Here is a 16,601-nt window from a genome sequence, read left to right as displayed (position 1 = left end):
AAGCCACTGCCAGAGGTTGTCCCTTGTACCCATGGAAGCTTGGAAGGTTTGGGAGACATAGCTCTGAGCTATGAAATGGAGAATCTGCAGTATTTTACAGTATCATAAAAGTGGAAGAGATTTTAAAGGGACCGTTCTGTTTTTTAAACTCAATAATTTTTTGGGGAATTTTTAGCTGTTTTTATTTTTTATTTTGGCAGTACTATACCAATGAAAATTTAAAGAGGACCTGTCTCCTCCCCTGACATGCCTGTTTTAATAACATCATGCATTCCCCATGTAATAACAATTCTGGAGCTTGTATTCTTATGGTTCTATGTTGTGCCATTCCTGTATTATTTCTACTAGAAGTTATGAATGTAACAGAGGGTACAGAGGGAGGTAACCAGTTGGGGGTGTGTACCTGCACAGTCTCACTCTATCCAATCAGTGCTGCCATTGTCAGACTGTGCAGGTACACACCCCCAACTGGTTACCGCCCCTCTGTACCCTTACTGAAGGCTAATAGCAATTCATTCATAACTTCTAGTAGAAATAATACAGGAATGGCACAACATGAAGCCATAAGAATAGATGCTCCAGAATTGTTATTACATGGGGAATGCAAGTGGTTACTAAAACAGGCATGTCAGGAGAGGAGACAGGTCCTCTTTAAATATAAAATATTGTCCCTTGGTAGCAGTCATCACAGAGAGATAGATAATCCGTAGTCAGTTTACTGCTGCTTTGAGGGAATATATCTGAATGGTATCCCTCCAATAGGTGGCGCTGGGAGATACCTCTCTGCATATTTGTTTCCCATGGTGCATTGCCAGTAAGTCTCCCTACAGGACTGGTCTCTTTAGGGAGATTCAGCAGCCTGCCTAAGCTCCTTCTAATAGGGATAGGAGATCAGTGTGCAGCACCATAGGCTTATAGACTGAGGCCCAGAGAAGAGCACTGCATTTAGCAGTGGAACTCATCCACCTTCCCTCTCTGGTCACTGTGGATGGTTGTCATGCTAAAAGGCCAAACATAGAAGAAGTTATAGAGCCAGGACAGGATGTAGAATACATGGGGTGACGTAAAAAAAAGTATATTCAGAAAACCATCCTCACATTTAGGCCTCATGCACACGACCGTTCCGTTTTTCTGCCGTCCGCAAATTGCGGATCCCCAAAACACGAGAGCCGCCTGTGTGCCTTCCGCAATTTGCAGAACAGAACAGGCGGCCCATTGTAGAAATGCCTATTCTTGTCCACAAAACGGACAATAGGACATGCTATATTTTTTTTGTGGTCCACGGAATGGAGCAATGGATGCGGACAGCACACGGAGTGCTGTCCGCATCTTTTGAAGCCCCATTGAAGTAAATGGGTCCGCACCCGAGCCGCAAAAACTGCGGCTTCGATGCGGACCAGAACAACGGTTGTGTGCATGAGACAATAGGCTGTTAACACAGGTTTGATGGTAGTGTCCCTTTAAGAATCTCCCCCATACTGCATGAACCGACCTGTAGGGTGGATTTTTATGCATAGCATGTCACGTTATGCAGCTGATTTTCCCTGCAGATTTAACCCTTTGCAATGCAGAGTATAATCGGCATCAAAATCCACTGCTCATTTTCATGCAGAATCGCAGCAGGATCTGCCCCATGTGCCCACAACCTTACACATGTAATCACCTTTTAGCTCAAATGTATTTCCTATGATGATGGAATTCCATTAAATAATAATACCATCCAATAATAGCACTAATGTTAATTAAAGGGAGTTTAAAAAAAAAAAAAACAGCCCACAGTGGGGGCCTTAGAAAATAAAAGAAAACCTCTTATTTTCAGTAGTGAAATACTGATGATCTATGACTAGATAGGTCATCAATATCTGATTGGTGGGGGTCCGACAACCTGCACTACTACCAATCAACTGTTTAAAGAGACCTTTCAGAAAACCCCTTTAATCACTATGTATATGTTCCTCCACTCCCCATAGTTCACATACCTACTATGAACGGCATGTACCCACTGAGGCCAGTGCCTGGAAGCAGCAGTCATGTGAACGATGGAAGGGGCATCATTGCTGTGATCAGGAGCATGGCGTTGGAGTGGCGGGACACAAAAGGGGAGTAAGGAGTTTTTCCTTTATCTTATGCAGCTCACTGCTCACGGTCAACTTTTGAAAAATTTCAGAAAATCCTTTTAAATACAGCAATAAAAGTTTTCTGGTTCAATGCAATGAGATACAGGAAGAAAATCTAAATCCTTGTTCATTGCCCCAGGGAAAGCACAAGAAACAGACTCCAGTATAAAACTTAAAAACTATGCATATTTGGTATCTCTGTAATAGTACTGATAGAGAATAAAGTTATTATTGTTATTTATGTCACAAAGTGAATGACAAATTTGAAAACATAAAAAGTCATTGGCGGTATAGCTGTTTTTTTTCTCCCCCCCCCCAGAAAGAGTTAATAAAAGTTAATCAACGAGTTATGTGTATCCCAAAATGGTGCCATTAAAAACTACAACTTGCCCCACAAAAAGCAACGCCTTTTATGGCTACATGGATGGAAAAATAAAAAGTTTAGGCTCTTGGAAACGCTTTCACTTTGCAATAATACCACTCACATCACTCGTGCTGCGGTTTTTGTCATGTTTGCCATTATAGTTAATGGGGCCGGAGCAGTCCTCTGGCAGCGCGCACGGATCCGGCAGGCTGTTCACCCGCCGGATCCGTGCTGCCGCTAGTGTGAAAGTACCCTGAGAGCTGTTTGGTTGCAATGGTGCCATCCTATTACAGTACCATGCTGGAACTCAGTGAGCTATTTAGAACGAACCATTCTTTCACAAATGTATGTAAAGGCAGACTGCATGGTTAGGGGCTGGATTTTATACACCTGTGGCAATGGATTGAATGATACACCTGAATTCAATGATTAAGAGTCGCGTCCCAATACTTTTCTCTATATAGTATATAAAACTGAAGGGCATGCAGCATAGCGCAGGGGCATTTTCTGAGAATATACTCGTTATACAACCCAACCTGATGATGGCCTTTACTGCAGTTCTGAAAGTATTCGAACAACGTGGTTCACTTTCTAACTTGAATATAACCCTAGATAAATCTGAAGCTATTGGTCTAAATATACCACTCTCTGGTCTAAAAACAATATAGAAGTACACCGCCTATCTCTAAGCAATATAAGTGGTGATTAGTCAAATATTTCTAAACTAAATTATATCCCTCTTCTGAGAGAAACTGCTACTTGTGTCTAATTCTGCTCTGCACCATTTGTCTCCTGAAAGGTCCGATCCCTTCTACACATAATTATATATTTCAAAAGCTTCCCATGCGAATGCTACAAACTTTCTTCAAGAAAACATCCATCCTGATAGATAACAGCCTTAAGCTACTTTTACACCAGCGTTTTTACTGGATCCGGCAGGGTTCAGCAAAAACGCTTCCGTTACTGATCATACAACCGCCTGCATCCGTTATGAACGGATCCGGTCGTATTATCTTTAACATCCACTGAAAGTCAATGGGGGACGGATCCATTTTCTATTGTGGCAGACTGTGGCAGAGAAAACGGATCCGTCCCCATTGACTTGCATTGTGTGTCAGGACGGAAAGCAAACTACAACATGTTGTGGTTTGCTCTCCGATATGAGAACGCAACTAAACGGAGCGGAATGCATTTTGGAGAATTTCGTTCTGTTCAGTTACGTTTTGTCCCCATTGACAATGAATGGGGACAAAACAAAAGCGTTTTTTTCCGGTATTGAGCCCTGTAAGAAGGTACAAGGAATCATTGTGGATGATAGGTACGTGTCACCGAGGTTATTGGCCTCGGTGGAGTAAGAGCCGGTTTTTATGTGTCAGCAGCAGTTGCTGTTTGACACCTTAAAACTAAGTATGGTTGTATAGCTGATCCGGGATGTCTCTTGCTAGGAGTAGTTAAAGTGCTGGGTGGGTGACTACTCCCCATGTTCCAGGCCGGGTATTGCCAGGCATAAAACCAGCGAGCACTGCCAGGTGGGGAGGATTACCTCAGTCTGACAGTGGAGCTCAGGAGGTCTGTGTGCTGTGATCTGAGGGCTGTGTTGGGATCCGCGGCTGGAGGGCTCAGACCCCTGTGAGGGTGAAGAGGCCGCCTAACGCCTGCCTGTGGACTTGACAAGGCAGAACTTCCAACAGGGTGTGAAGTAACACCCAGGAGAAAAGGTGACTGTTTTGTATATGAACTTTTCATGTGTGTGAACGATTTTTGTTTTGCTTTCACATGTGAATAAACACTGATGTTTTGAATCAAGAACGTACTTTGCCTCTGTGCTGCACCCGCTAATCCTAACTACCAGAGCGAATCCCCACAGCCCCTATGACGGATCTCAATACCAGAAAACTAAAACGCTAGTGTGAAAGTAGCCCTACTATCAATCTGCCTCTGCATTCACACTGACCAATTATCGTTAAGGCACAGGCGGATTGTGACAACTGTCCCTTATCTTAGTGAACCCAATTATAAATCGGCGGGCACTGTCTGTCAACACCAGTGTCTTCCACGTGGTTGATCTGGAAGAGTTGTACGGACGCCACAGCACTGGCGTGAACAAATGTAGCTGAAATTTCTTTAACCAGGTACATGGCTTGAAAGCATACTAGGGTTGTTGCGGGTATCGAAATTTCGATACCCAATCGATACTTTTGTCCCGGTATCGATACGATACCGGGATTTCCGTTTTTTCGATACTGGGCTGTGCTTCTGCGCAGTCTAGTATCTCTGAACATGAGCGCGCTGCTATCGGCGCGCTCATGTTCTCTCTCAGCAGCACGGGGAGAAGGAAGCTGTCCTCCCTCCCCCTGTGCTGCTGCCGCTGCCACCAATGAGAAGAGAGGGGCGGAGGAGGGGCGGCAATGAGAAGAGAGGGGCGGAGGAGGGGCGGCAATGAGAAGAGAGGGGGTGGAGGAGGGGCGGCAATGAGAAGAGAGGGGCGGAGGAGGGGCGGCAATGAGAAGAGAGGGGGCGGAGGAGGGGCGGCAATGAGAAGAGAGGGGCGGAGGAGGGGCGGCAATGAGAAGAGAGGGGGTGGAGGAGGGGCGGCAATGAGAAGAGAGGGGCGGAGGAGGGGCGGGCGCACTGCGCCCCCAATGATAGGATTACTATCGGAGCGATGGGAGGAGACATCAGCTTCACTAGTGGGCGTTCCTTTTCCCTGCGCTGCGATTGGACAGCGCTACAGCCAGGGAGAAGGAACGCCCACTAGTGAAGCTGATGTCTCCTCCCATCGCTCCGATAGTAATCAGCAGCATGTGGAGCAGGAGAGGAGACAGTAATGGGGCACTGCGGGCGAACGGAGCGGCGCCCAGGACTAAATGGTGAGTGCTGAGACATCGCTGGGCGCCGCTCTGTGTGGCCTAATAGTGAAAGTCTGGACTCATATACAGTAGTCAGTCTTTAACACATACAGGAGGCGGGTGCCGGCAGCAGAATCGCATTGCCGGCACCCTGCCCCTGACAGGGAGCTGCGATCAGCGGCAGTTAACTGCCGCTGATCTGCTAGTACCCGCCTCCTGTATAAAGGGGTAAAATCATTGGTGGTGCAGTGTGCCCCCCCCCTCAATCCCCCCATCCCATTAAAATCATTGGTGGCACAGTGCGCCGGCCCCTCTCAACCCTCCAGTATTAAAATCATTGGTGGCAGTGGCCACAGGGACCTCTCCACTCCCCCTCATTGGTGGTGCAGTGGCAGCTTCTGATCGGAGCCCCAGCTGTGTAAGCCTGGGGCTCCGATCGGTTACCATGGCAGCCAGGACGCTACAGAAGCCCTGGTTGCCATGGTAACATCCCTGATGCTGTGTGCACAAAGCACAGAGCAGCAGGGACAGTGTGGAGTCCTATTCACCCTGATAGAGATCTATCAGGGTGAATAGGAAAAGGGATGAAAGATCCCAGGTTCTAGCCCCTAAGGGGGGAAATAGTTATTAAATAAAAAGTGAAAAAAAAAAAAAACACTAAAATATGAAGTATAAATCACCCCCCTTTTCCCAATTTCACATATAAAATATATAAATAAACATATTACATCGCCACGTCAGAAAAGTCCAAACTATTAAAATATAAAAAAAAAATCTAGGTGGTGAATGCCGGAACAGAAAAAATAAAATAAAAACTGCGCGATTCGCCATTTTTAAAAATGAGGAATGCACGTGGCTTTTTTTGTTTATTTTTTTCGCGTGGTATCGAATGGTATCGAGTATCGCAATACTTTTTCATGGTATCGAAACCGAATCAAAAATTTGGTATCGCAACAACTCTAAAGCATACTACAGATTTATATCCTGCTGTTATACGTTTGTAACGGGAAAAGTCTACATAAAATTATGTATTTGTTATATGGTCAATAACCATAAGTAAAAATTAAACCTTTTAGAGATGGGGTTCATGCAATCCACAGTGTTGGGATCAGGAAGCAGAGATCGGAGGGGATCGGGGAGCAGCGGCAAACAGCAGGGGATTGTGGACTCATGTTTTTTTAAGTCATACTGGCTCTTTTAGCAAACATTTCTTTTCCCCGGACAACCCCTTTAATACCTATATATCCACTCTGCATATGCATATAGAGAATTTTGGCAAAGATTGCATTTCACTGTTAAGAAAACACATAACTTGATTTTTTTTGAATATAAAGCAATGCATAAAAAACTGTTTCTAATGATACATGAGGATATTGAATTACAGAATAATGAGCTACAGGAAGTTCAGAATACATTAGAAAATGAAAAAGGACAGACACACAAGTCATAACATTTCCATCTGCTGCATAATAATACAGATAAAGCAAAATAATGTGTTTCCCAGGAAACCACAAAAGAGTCGATAGAACATGAATATATTCGAGCCAGGAGATAAATAATCCCATTTACCGGCTGTCCTAGTTCTCGTTTTTAGGTTGTGTGCCACCATTTTTTATTTTTTAATGGCCAGAGATTTATGCTCTGTGAGGAAATAGTTTTCAGGGTCTTTGATCTATCATGAAGAGAGGAAAATGTCAGTAAAAGGTTCCAGTGGAGTTTTCTTATATACCATACTGGAAACAATGTTATTTTACAGATTTCTAAGGTGACATAGTTCAATCAAACAAATTTAGATGACCATGGATCCGTGTTTTCCAGATCGCAAAATACATACAGTCGCGTGCATGAGCCCTAACACTGACAAATGTAAGGTTGTGCACATGGGAAGGAATAATGCAAGTCACCCGTGCATACTAAAGGGTAAAACACTGGGTAACACTGACATGGAAAAGGATCTAGGAATCTTAATGAACAGCAAACTAAGCTGTAATAACCAGTGTCAGGCAGCTGCTGCCAAGGCCAATAAGATAATGGGTTGCATCAAAAGGGGCATAGATGCCCGTGATGAGAACATAGTCCTGCCAATTTACAAATCACTGGTCAGACTACACATGGAGTACTGTGTACAGTTCTGGGCTCCTGTGAATAAGGCAGACATAGCAGAGCTGGAGAGGGTCCAGAGGAGGGCAACTAAAGTAATAACTGGAATGGGGCAACTACAGTACCCTGAAAGATTATCAAAATTAGGGTTATTAGAAAAAAAGATGACTGAGGGGAGATCTAACAACTATGTATAAATATATCAGGGGTCAGTACAGAGATCTCTCCCATCATCTATTTATCCCCAGGACTGTGACGAGGGGACATCCTCTGCGTCTGGAGGAAAGAAGGTTTATACACAAACGCAGAAGAGGATTCTTTACGGTAAGAGCAGTGAGACTATGGAACTCTCTTCCTGAGGGGCCTGGATGTATTTCTGGAGTGTAATAATATTACAGGCTATAGCTACTAGAGAGGGGTCGTTGATCCAGGGAGTTAGTCTGATTGCCTGATTGGAGTCGGGAAGGAATTAAGTGGGGAAAATTGGCTTCTACCTCACAGTTTTTTCTTTTTGCCTTCCTCTGGAACAACTTTCAGGATAACAGGCCGAACTGGATGGACGAATGTCTTTTTTCAGCCTTATATACTATGTAGCTATTTTATTATATTCTGTTGTATCCCCAGTACATGCTATCAATGTCAGACATAAAGGGGGTTCACACCTCCAGAATCCCCACCTATCCATAAAACAGAAGCACCTTGACAGCTCCCTTCATTCCACCAAATGAGGAGACCTTATCCGAGCACAGAATGTATTAATTAATGAATAAATGAGCCCACGTTCTACCTTTAAAGGGGTTTTCCGGGACTAAAATATTGATGTCCTAACCTCAGGATACATCATTAATATCTGATCGGTGGGGGTCTGACCAGCTGTTTGAAGAGGCTATGTGGCGCTCCAGTGAGCTCTTCCTAGATGAGAGATACTACGGTCACTGATGACGTGGCCTATGTGCAGCTCAGTCCCATTCAGATAAATGAGCCAGGCTACAATACTGAACAGCGCTGTGCTTGGTATGTATGCTTGGTGGCTATATGTGATAAAGGAAAAAAATACTTTAAAGGGGTTTTCCAGACGTACAATACTGATCCTCCGGATAGATCAGGGGATGTCTGACACCCGACACTGCCACGATCAGCCGTTTGAAAAGGCCACGGTGCTGAGGAGTGATGCAGCCTCCTCCACAGTATACCAAGCACAACACTGTAAGTTATATAATGGCTAAACTTACTATTATAACCCAGGCCAGGCAATGCAGCCTCTTCAACAAATTATTCTGAAATAAAAAAGCAACACTACCACTAAATGCAATAATAAGGCATTCAGGTATCATATTAAATAAATCTATAATAAAGCAGTTGTCACTTCCCATTACTGCCTACCATCAGTGAGTAAAGAACTGAATTTAGGTGCTAAATCGCTAAATTTTCCTTCTTTGACACCAAATCCAAAATCATAAAAAGTCATTTACAACTTTTCGCGGCACACCAGTGAAGACTGACTGATGGTTACTGTAGCAAAAGAAACTAACTACAAAAGTCACTATACCATGCTGGGTGTTACAACAGCCTTTCCTGCTAGCTGCTAAAGCACTGACAAAAAGGCTTTAAATGACGTGGCGCACTGCGCAGGTGCAGGATTGCAGGGTGAGGAGAGAGAACGCTGATGACCCCTGAAAGGCTAAGGCCAAGGTTTATTGGGGTTAATCCTGCTGACATATCCGGATCCGAAATACACCCGGCCGGCACCCCCATAGAACTGCCTATTTTTGTCCGCAATTGCGGACAAGAATAGGACATGTTATATTTTTTCCGGAGCCACAGACTAGAAGATTGGGGCCGTGCTCTGGAAATGCGGACAGCACACTGTGTGCTGTCCGCATCTCTTCCGGCCCCATAGAGAATGAATAGGTCCGCACCCGTTCTGCAATTTGCGGAACGGATGCGGACCCATTCTACGGACGTGTGAATGGACCCTTAATGTGTAGCATAACCTCAAAGGAAAAAAGCTTCTGGAGGTTCTTGATATCAGAGACACATCCCCTTAGAGACATACAAACTGTTTGCAGCAACTTAATTTTTTAAATTTATTTATTACTTATTTATATAGCACTGACATATTCCACAGCGCTTTACAGTCATTGTCATCACTCTCAGTCCCCAGAGGAGCTCCCAGTCTAAGTTCCCTATCAGTATGTCTTTAAAGTATGGGAGGAAACCGGAGTACCCAGAGGAAACCCACACAAACATGAGCAGAACATACACCAGTGCTAACCAGTGAGCCACCATGTTCTGTAACAATGTAAATGTTCCATCAAGTTATCTCACCCATGAGTATTTCAAGGTATTCCTATAAGATCCCATCGAAATAATCCCTTTCTAGCTTTCTATGCCCTATGGCCGCTTTTAAAAGGAGATTTCCATTTCAGTGGCTTCTGTCGTATAAATGAGCAGTCTAAGGAAACTTCCCTCAACAAAATCAACCTTCTCATACTAAAGGGGGTTGTTTGGGATGTGACAAGTCCTTCATAGCTAGACTATTAACTTTATAATCACTTTAAGTACTAAGGCAGTAGTCCCCAACCTTTCATACTCCTAGAGATGCATTCAGCACTGATAGATGGTCGCAAGCCATTGTGCACGTGTCCTATTCTAATTTATAAGACCTGTGCACCATACTTGGTGAACCTTGGATGGTTACCTCAGCAACTGTCCCACCCGGCAGGCTGCTAAGTCTATCCAGGACCAATGTCAGATTGGGCGGAATAGAGAGTTGCTAGAGAAGCCGTATGAAAGGAGATTTTCTTTTTACAATGAAGAGAAAAACCATTCTCCTCCTTAAAAGGGTTCTCCAGGAATTAAGAAAATGAAAATACTTAAATATTACTTTATTATAAATAAATTCCCAAATACCTTTCATTAGTTATAATGGCTTGTTTTCTCTGGGGAGCAATCATTAGGAAAATAAAATGGCTGTCGTCCTATTAGTACACACAAAACCTGTCCTAATCACGCAGGAGGACAATTTACTTCAGAGCACTGAGGTAAAGAGCTGCCTCATCCTACTCTCTGCTCTGCTTGTCAGGGGTTATGGTCCTGAATACAGTTTAATATAATCTTCAACTTAAGCTGTAGGAATGGAGTTCATGAGGAGACATGAAGTACAGAGAGGAGGTGGGGATGTGGCTGTGTCCTGCTGTGTGATTAGGACAGGTTTTGTGTGTACTAATAGGGTGGGGGCCATTTTATTTCTCCTAATAATTGCTCCCCAGACAAAACGAGGCATTATAACTAATGAAAGGTATTTTGGAATATATTTATAATAAAGTAATATTTAGGTAGTTTCATTTTCTTAATTCCCAGAGAACCCCTTTAAAGAATTTGGCTTGCTTTACATATAATCTTGTCAAATGTGTTAGAAACCCTACTACCAGGAAAGATTAAAGGAACTTAACATGTATAGCTTGGAAGAAAGACGAGACAGAGGGGATATGATAGAAACTTTTAAATACATAAAGGGAATCAACAAAGTAAAAGAGGAGAGAATATTTAAAAGAAGAAAAACTGCTACAAGAGGACATAGTTTTAAATTAGAGGGGCAAAGGTTTAAAAGTAATATCAGGAAGTATTACTTTACTGAGAGAGTAGTGGATGCATGGAATAGCCTTCCTGCAGAAGTGGTAGCTGCAAATACAGTGGAGGAGTTTAAGCATGCATGGGATAGGCATAAGGCCATCCTTCATATAAGATAGGGCCAGGGGCTATCCATAGTATTTAGTATATTGGGCAGACTGGATGGGCCAAATGGTTCTTATCTGCCGACACATTCTATGTTTCTATGTTTCTATGTTTCTATGTTTCTATGTTACTAACAACTTACTAATACTGTAGATCTTTATTATAAGTTCTGTGTAGTTTTGAGACTCCCTGAAACCATGCCTTAAGGATGTATTAGACCAGGAGATAGTCATGCGGGTCATCGCTAACAAGGATTTGTAGGAACGCTCGTTAACAATGATCTGGCAGTGTAATACTGTAATACTGCCGTCGATTACACTGCCAGATCACGATTAACAAGCGTTAAAATGCAATCTTTAAGCACACTAAAAAATCATTTGCCGGCAGCAGATCGTGCCATCTAATCAGTCTGCTGATGGGGGTGAGCGACGACATTAGCAATCACTCCTCCCCATACTGTGGAGGACATTGCTGCATGTAAATGCAATGGTCTCCTCCACTGACGAGCAGGCGATTGTCAAGAAGAAACGCTTCCTTCCTGACAATCGTCAGCCTTATGTACTGGTCTAATACAGGCCTTATTGTTAGCCAAATCTTCTGTCCAAACCACATGCTGCTCCCGGCCCGCAGCCAGCTGTCATCTGCGCTTGCACAGCTTTTTAACGTGCAGGAAACTAGCACAGACACAGTGGGTTTTAATTAGATGTGACAACAGGATCATATCACATTCCTCTCTATTTCAGAATGGGAGCGGTGTGTGGTAGGGTTTAGAAGGTTTGGTTTAAAAGGGGGCATGGCTCAAAAACTGTCCAAATGATATAGAACTTGTAAGATACATTCATAATTTAAAAAACAAAAGAAGGAAGGTATATGGAAGAAGATAAAGAACTAGCTGACTGCCTCAATGAATACTTATCTTCAGTTTTTACAAAGTAAAATGAAGGAAAAGGACCTCAGTTAGGAAGGAAGACTAATGAATCTTTTGACGCATGTGTCTTTACAGAGGAAGAGGTTCTAAGTCAGCTGTCTAAAATTAATACAAATAAGTCACAGGGGCCTGATGGGATACACCCAAAGCTATTAAAAGACCTTATCGGTGAACTAGCAAAACCATTAACAGATTTATTAAACCAATCACTGGTAACAGGAGTCGTCCCAAAAGATTGGAAATTAGCAAATGTTGTGCCCATTCACAAGAAAGGTAGTAGGGAGGAATCGGGCAACTATAGGCTAGTAAGCCTGACATCAATAGTGGGGAAATTAATGGAAACCATACTTAAGGAGAAGATTGAGGAACATCTAAAATCCAATGGATTGAAAAATGAAAAACAGCATGGGTTTACTTCAGGGAGATCATGTCAAACTAATCTTATTGATTTTTTTGATTGGGTGACTAAAATAATAGATGGTTGAGGTGCAGTAGACATCGCTTATCTGGACCTTAGTAAGGCTTTTGATACTGTCCCACGTGCTTGGACTCCCATATTGTTGAATGGATTAGGCAGTGGCTGAGGGACAGACAACAGAGGGTTGTAGTCAATGGAGTGTATTCAGACCATGGTCTTGTTACCAGTGGGGTACCTCAGGGATCTGTTCTGGGACCCATATTGTTTAATATCTTTATCAGTGAAATTGCAGAAGGCCTCGATGGTAAGGTGTGTCTTTTTGCTGATGACACAAAGATTTGTAACAGGGTTGATGTTCCTGGAGGGATACACCAAATGGGAAAGGATTTAGGAAAACTAGAGGAATGGTCAAAAATCTGGCAACTAAAATGTAATGTTGATAAGTGCAAGATAATGCACCTGGGGCGTAAAAACCCAAGAGCAGAATATAAAATCAGTGATACAATCCTAACCTCAGTAACTGAGGAAAGGGATTTAGGGGTCATTATTTCAGAAGACTTAAAGGTAGGCAGACAATGTCATAGAGCAGCAGGAAATGCTAGCAGAATGCTTGGGTGTATAGGGAGAGGAATTACCAGTAGAAAGAGGAAGGTGCTCATGCCGCTCTACAGAGAACTAGTGAGACCTCATTTGGAGTATTGTGCTCAGTACTGGAGACCATATCTCCAGAAGGATATTGATACTTTGGAGAGAGTTCAGAGAAGAGCTACTAAACTAGTACATGGATTGCAGGATAAAACTTACCAGGAAAGATTAAAGGACCTTAACATGTATAGCTTGGAAGAAAGACGAGACAGAGGGGATATGATAGAAACTTTTAAATACATAAAGGGAATCAACAAGGTAAAAGAGGAGAGAATATTTAAAAGAAGAAAAACTGCTACAAGAGGACATAGTTTTAAATTAGAGTGGCAAAGGTTTAAAAGTAATATCAGGAAGTATTACTTTACTGAGAGAGTAGTGGATGCATGGAATAGCCTTCCTGCAGAAGTGGTAGCTGCAAATACAGTGAAGGAGTTTAAGCATGCATGGGATAGGCATAAGGCCATCCTTCATATAAGATAGGGCCGGGGGCTATCCATAGTATTCAGTATATTGGGCAGACTAGATGGGCTAAATGGTTCTTATCTGACGACACATTCTATGTTTCTATATTTTTAACAAAGTGGCAATTCCTTTTAACCCTTCTCACCCAAACTCGCCCTACTCCATGTGCTTATTATGTGCCCTCTTCTCAACGCAAGACCTCATGAAGGAGCCATGCCATCCTTATCTGAGTCACTATGCACATACTAGGCAGAAGGGGGCATGATGCATGTAGACTGCTGAGGACAGTGACTGGCTGCAGAGGTCATGTGTGGTATCCCGACATGTTACCACTGATATTTGTAAACCAACAGCAACTGGAGTACCGGAAGGCGCAGCGAAGCACTGGAGCAAGGTCATTGTAGGAGTTGTCCAAGATTTTTAATTATCTTGGACAGCCCCTTTAAGATTCTAAGAAAATGCATCATGGAACTGTACAACCATCATATTTTGATGACACTTTTTTGCAATCATCCAATCTGATAACTACAGTAAACACACTCCGGATGTAGGCAGAAAAACCCACAGCAATATCTTAATGAAGGATGATCTATGATAACACTATAATTGTAGCTTATCACTGTGGTTAGGGCTGCGTGTGGGTGGTTTCTGTATTCATTTACTGCAGCTGCTTCTAGAAATAATGCACAGAGGTTTTCTACACAGCACTTATGCCCTCAAGAAACACACTGAAAGTGAGATCTGTGGGAGTCATCCTGTGTACAGCCCCCTTCACGTTTCCTAATTTAGAGCCAATTAACATATGTTATGTAGGCTTACCTTTTGTTAGGCTACATGCACACGACCGTTGTGTGTTTTGCAGTCCGCAAATTGCGGATCCGCAAAACACGGATGGCGTCAGTGTGCATTCCGCAATTTGCAGAATTGCACAGACAACAATTAATATAACGGCCTTTTCTTGTCCGCAAAATGGACAAGAGTAGGACAGGTTCTATTTTTTTTGCGGACCAAGGAACGGAGCAACGGAGTGCTGTCCGCATCTTTTGCAGCCCCATTGAAGTGAATGGGTCCGCATCCAAGCCGCAAAAACTGCGGCTCGGATGCAGACCAAAACAACGTTCGTGTGCATGAGGCTCATTCACACGAACGTGTGCTGCCCGTTGCCATATTGCGGCCCACATTTGCGTATCTGCAATAAACAGGCACCGTTCTGTGTGCATTCCGCATCACGGATGCGGAACGGTGCGGAACAGAAGCACGGAATGGAACACTACGGAAGCACTACAGAGTGCTTCCTGGGGTTCCGTTCCGTGCCTCCCCACTGCAAAAAGATAGAACATGCTCTATCTTTTTGCGGAACGGACGGATCGCGGACCCATTCAAGTGCCCGTGCATTGCGGACCTCAATTTGCGGTCCACAGCATGGGCTTCACACAAGCCCTTAGGGTACATGAAATTCATGCTTTTTTCTAAGCATTTTTGAGGGGATTTTTGTTTTCAAACGTTTACGATGACATTTATTAAGACCAGCGTTTTCCACCCGGTCTTAAGGGCTCATGCACACGAACGTATTTTCTTTCCGCTTCCGTTCCTTTTTTTTTTTTTGCGGACCATAGGCGGAACCATTCACTTCAATGGGTCCGCAAAAAACAACGGAAGGTACTCCGTGTGAATTCCGTTTCCGTATTTCCGTTCCACAAAAAAGTAGTGCATGTCCAATTATTGTCCGCAAATCACGGTCCGAGGCCCTATTCAAGTCAGAGGGGCCGCAAAAAATACAGAACGCACACGGAACACATCCGTATGTCATCCGTATTTTGCGGATCCATACTGTAGAAATGCTATGCCCAGCACATATTGCTCATGTGTTTGGTGATTAATAAGTTACTGTTTCCGTTTCCGATCCGCAAAAAACGGATCATATACGGAAACCATACGGCTATGTTTTCTGCAAATTGCAGGAACGCACACGGACGCCATCCGTGTTTTGCAGATCCACAATGGTCGTGTTAATGAGTCCTTCTGTGCTGCCAGAGAAAGCACCAAAGTAAGGTGGAGCCACAGGCCTCTACACAAGTTTGGTGCTTCCTCCGGCAGGCTGTGCGACAGACTTAAGTCAACGCCAGCCCCCTTTCTGGCGTAGATTTGAGTAGAAAAAAACTGCGTGGAAAATGATAAATAAGACAGGCCTGCCGTCCGCCCAATTCCCCACCCATGCCATGACCACTTTTCTTGCAACTATGGAAAAGTGGAGTGAGTGGGGAAAAGTTTCAGATTTTTGATACACAAAAGTTATGTTTTTTTTACCAACTTAGGGCTCTTTCACACTTGCGTTATTGTCTTCCGGCATAGAGTTCCGTCGTCGGGGCTCTATGCCGGAAGAATCCTGATCAGGATTATCCTAATGCATTCTGAATGGAGAGTAATCCGTTCAGGATGCATCAGGATGTCTTCAGTTCCGGTACGGAACGTTTGTTGGCCGGAGAAAATACCGCAGCATGCTGCGCTTTTTGCTCCGGCCAAAAATCCGGAACACTTGCCGCAAGGCCGGATCCGGAATTAATGCCCATTGGAAGGCATTGATCCGGATCCGGCCTTAAGCTAAACGTCGTTTCGGCGCATTGCCGGAGCCGACATTTAGCTTTTTCAGAGTGGTTACCATGGCTGCCGGGACGCTAAAGTCCTGACAGCCATGGTAAGTGTAGTGGGGAGCGGGGGAGCAGTGTACTTACCGTCCGTGCGGCTCCCCGGGCGCTCCAGAGTGACGTCAGGGCGCCCCAAGCGCATGGATCACGTGATCCATGTGATCACGTCATCCATGCGCATGGGGCGCTCTGACGTCATTCTGGAGCGCCCCGGGAGCCGCACGGACTGTAAGTATACCGCTCCCCCGCTCCCCGCTCCTACTATGGCAACCAGGACTTTAATAGCGTCCTGGGTGCCATAGTAACACTGAAAGCATTTGGAAGACGGTTCCGTC

General features: G+C 43.9%; 1 protein-coding gene across 2 annotated transcripts in view; it reads right to left on the bottom strand.

The window, feature by feature from the left end:
• Nucleotides 1-16,601, bottom strand: part of FRMD3 (FERM domain containing 3) — a 235,002-nt gene that overhangs the window by 207,211 nt on the left and 11,190 nt on the right. The window lies entirely within an intron of this gene.

This window comes from Bufo bufo, chromosome 2 (genome assembly GCF_905171765.1).
Source record: "Bufo bufo chromosome 2, aBufBuf1.1, whole genome shotgun sequence".
NCBI lineage: Eukaryota > Metazoa > Chordata > Amphibia > Anura > Bufonidae > Bufo > Bufo bufo.
The sequence above is the reverse complement of the archived record's forward strand: the minus strand, read 5'-3'. Positions and strand labels throughout refer to the sequence as shown.